A 4,337-nucleotide genomic window follows, 5' to 3' on the forward strand; every position below is an offset into this window, starting at 1 on the left:
GTGAAGCTAGATCATTTAATGACTCGTTAGAACATGTAGATCTACAAGGCAAGATAAAAAAAGAAACAATAAAAGTGAAACATTCATGAATTTTGGATGTCATTTAAAAATCCGAGGTGAATGTTGGTCCAGAATCTGACTTCCATAACAAGATCCCTACAGCATAAGAATTAAAAATCAAGAATCGATAAACGGTATAGATTCAACCTAGAAAGCTACTTCTCAGCAAAAGAAACAATAATGTGAAGAGAGAACCTACAGATTTGTATAAAGTCTTTACCACACATACCTCAGATCAAGCACTAATCTCTAGGGTATACAAAGAATTCAAAACTTAACAAAAAACCCAATTAACAAATGGGCTGAGTAACTGAACAGACATTTCACAGAAGAAATATAATCCATTACCAAATACATGTCAAAAAACGTTCAACACATCTAGCAATTAGGAAGACTTAAATCAAAATTACTTTAATTTTTATCTCACTTCAGTCAGAATGGCAATGATTAATAATACAGGCAAGAATAAATATTGGTGAGGATGTGGGGAAAAGGAACATTCACATATTGCTCATGAGACTGACTCTAAATTTGTGCAACCACCATGGAAAGCAGTATGGAGACTCCTTGGAAAACAAGAATGGAACCACCATTTGACCCAGCTATGCCTCTCCTCGGACTATACCCAAAGGACTTAAAAAGAGCATAGTACAGGGACACAGCCACACCAATGTTTACAGCACCACAATTAACAGCTAAACCATAAAACCAACCTAGGTGTCCTTCAACAGATGAATGAATAAATAAAATGTGATTAAATATATCCCCCCACCAATTTCATCTTTAAAGATGAATGGAACTATGGCATTTGGTGGTAAATGGATGGAGTTGGAGAATATCATGCTAAGTGAAATAAGCCAATACACACACACACACACACACACACATACACAAACATGAAGGCCAAATGTTCTCTCTGACAAGTGGATGCTAATTCACAATGAGGGGTGGGAAAGAATAGTTACTTTAGATTAACTCGAGCGGAGTACAAGGAGGGAAGGGGATATGTAGATAGGAATGATAGTAGAGTGAAACAGACATTTCATATAATATATAATATATATGGATGCTAAACCTCTCAACAAGGGAGGGGGAGAGAATAGAAATTCAGTGGATTAGACAAAGCTGGAATGCAGGGAAGAAAAGGGATATAGGAATAGAAATGACAGTAGAATGAATCAGACACAGCATTTCAGTGTTCATATATAAATAGAACACAAGTGAAGGTTCACACCATGTACACCTCAAGAATGGAATGCTAACTAAAATGAGTTTTACTCCATGTATAATATGTCAAAATTTGCTCTACTGTCATATACGTAAAAAAGTAAGAAATATTAAAAATAATAAAGGAAAATTTGTATACAGAGAAGGTGTGTGAGTGAAAAACTCTTCAATTAATGCTAATGTCATTACGGTTAAATAAAATTATAAAAGACTACCTTGAGCCCATACAAAATAATAAACAATGACAAATAGAGTTGCCCAAGTCAGTCTGTGCAACTATCAATTATCACAAAATTTTGATTTACAACTCTTTTCTATTTGTTTTCCAAGGCAGCACAAGAGAAATACTTACAAGTTGAGCAGAGAGGAAACATTGCATAGGAGAGCTATGAATACTATTAATAGTGCTGTGTGCACTCAAAGAAAGCATTCTCAATTTTCTTCCCCATGCAATAAAAAATCATGCAGTTGAAAGATACACTAGTTACTGATTAGATAACACATACATGTGTTTGTGACATTAAGCATGTGGGCAGCTGCTCAACTTGGCAGGTCAGGTCCAATAGTTTGCCAGACTAGGAAAACCCCAACACTGAACCTATGTACTACGGAGTCCCAAACAGCTTTTCAGTGTCCTGACTGGAAAGTCTTGGGGCAAAGCATCCTCTCTACAGGTGAGAATCTGAAGTCTTGTTCTAAATTGTATTGAAAGTGAGGCCGAATAAATACAAGTTAGAACAAAGAAAACTTCATTCTAACATATTGGATGACGTAGTGTTCCCATGAAGAACACTAGATCCTCCCAAGAACAGGTCAGATCCTAGAGGAGGGAATGATAGCCTTGAGATGACTCAATAAATTGCGGTTCCAATGAGTGAGCAACCGAGCCAGATGCATTGAGAAATTGGCATTCTTTAGCTGTTTCATCAAGGATATGCAGACATCATGCAGTCACAAAAAAAGGGAAGATCTTTAGTATTTTCCTTAGACCTCTAGTACTGATTCTTTCCTCTGGGACTTATAAATAGTTAAAACTCTCATATGTAAAATGAAGCCAGTTTTCTGCATAAAATAATGTGGACATAAACATGAAACCTAGAGATTTACCCTTGGGAATAAAAAACACTATGAATATTATTCTCTTAGAACTTATCATTATATTTCAATATTTATTTTCCCAAATAAAGTTAAATGCAATGTTTGTGGGTGGTGTTTTGTTGACCCCAAAAGCTCACATATAAAGAGAATATTGTGTTTTTACTTTTTTGAACAGGACTTGTAGATGAGAGTCTAGAGGTTTATTTCAATCAAAATTGTGTTTCTCTCTCTGTTATGTCATGGGCTCTTAGAGCTTTAAGATCTGAAGAGGGACAGGGATGGTTGATTGTATCTTATAATTACTGGATGCAGACGGGTGTGTGAAACCATGACACATGCTATCTAAAGTATAATCCATAATTTTATAACAAACATTGTATTGTAAGTTATTAACTAGAACAAAAAAGGTCTACAAAATCACAATATATAATGAAATAAAAAACTGTGGGGGCATAAATGCTCCTATAGTATGTCTTTTCTTTTTTACAGTCATCATTTTACATGTTTCTGGTTACACTTTTCTACTGGGTATCCAAGACTAAAGAGGTGGTCCCAAATTGGGATGTTTTTCCTACACTTAAGGTGAATCTAGTCTCCTCAGTGATGAAAGTCATGGAATTCATGAGGAACTGCATGATTTCTTCAGTCCAAGAGTCAGGATGGGCCTGTGGATAATGAGGATTCACCAGGAAACATTGAGACTAATTCCCCCTTCAGCAACCCTCCTCTTTTACCTGAATATGCACGTTGGCACCTAGTCTATTGTGTCTTTGTCATCTCCTTGATTGGGAGCTTGTATAACTCTCCAGAGTTGTACATCCCTTAGGGAGTACTGCAACATTATAAGGTGAAATTTTAAAGTCATAATTCAAACTAGGGATATATGGGCATTATTTTAGTATTTCTGGGTCCTTCCTATAACTTAATTTTTCCATAATTACAAACAAAAGAGTATATAACTTACATAAATAATATTCTCCAAATGAAACTTAATTAAACATATGAAATAATTAATGGAGATGATATAGAATTATTTACCCAATAGAATGTTTTACTATTGCATCAATCCATTAACAATGTGAATAGTGGGAGATGTGTGACCTAATAACATCATTAAATGCATGACAAGGTTAACATTAAGAATTTCACACTTTATTTAGAAACAAATTGCATCCATAATGAAATATAAGTAAAAATGCTCTGTAAAATGGGCATGGTGGTCCATGCCTGTGAACCTAGGGATGAGAGAAGCTTTGCAAGGTAAAAGCCAGGCTTCATAACTTAGTGAGGCCCTATACAACTTAGCAAACCCTATCTCTAAATAAAAATTAAAAAAAAATTCTGAGGATGCAGTTTACTGATTAAGTTCCCTTAGTTATGTAAAAGAATAAAAACTAAAAATTTAAAATTTAATATAAGTCTTAAGAGACTTCTGTAATAACCAACTATGAGAATTATATTGTCTCCAGTTGTGAAAAATGAGAATATTTAGCAATTGTTGATTTATAGTAAAATTATATCCTTTTAGGGATGCACTATTATATATTGGTATACCCTTATTTCTACATTATCAGATGAAGTTGTTACAAAAATTTTCAGCAAATGTGAAAAGAAATTATCCTTTTTCTACATCTAAATGATTTTTTCCCTCCTAGGTCCCAAATGCTTCAAGGGATGGGCTATAGATAAAAAAAATACTACAATTTTTATATTTTTCAAGGTGATTTTTTTATTGTAAATACCTTGCTATTATCCAAGGTACATACTTTGGACAAATGCTGCTCCACCCTTGGTACAGGTATGAGGTAAGTAATTTAAAAATGTCTGAAATTTGAATACAGTCTTGGACACATTCTTCGGGTTTCTATATGCTATGAATCCTCCAGTGTTTCAAAAATGTTCGATTATTGGCCAAAACTTTGCAAAAATTTTTCTACATGTCCTCTCACTCG

Source organism: Urocitellus parryii (genome assembly GCF_045843805.1).
Source record: "Urocitellus parryii isolate mUroPar1 chromosome 16 unlocalized genomic scaffold, mUroPar1.hap1 SUPER_16_unloc_2, whole genome shotgun sequence".
Classification (NCBI taxonomy): domain Eukaryota; kingdom Metazoa; phylum Chordata; class Mammalia; order Rodentia; family Sciuridae; genus Urocitellus; species Urocitellus parryii.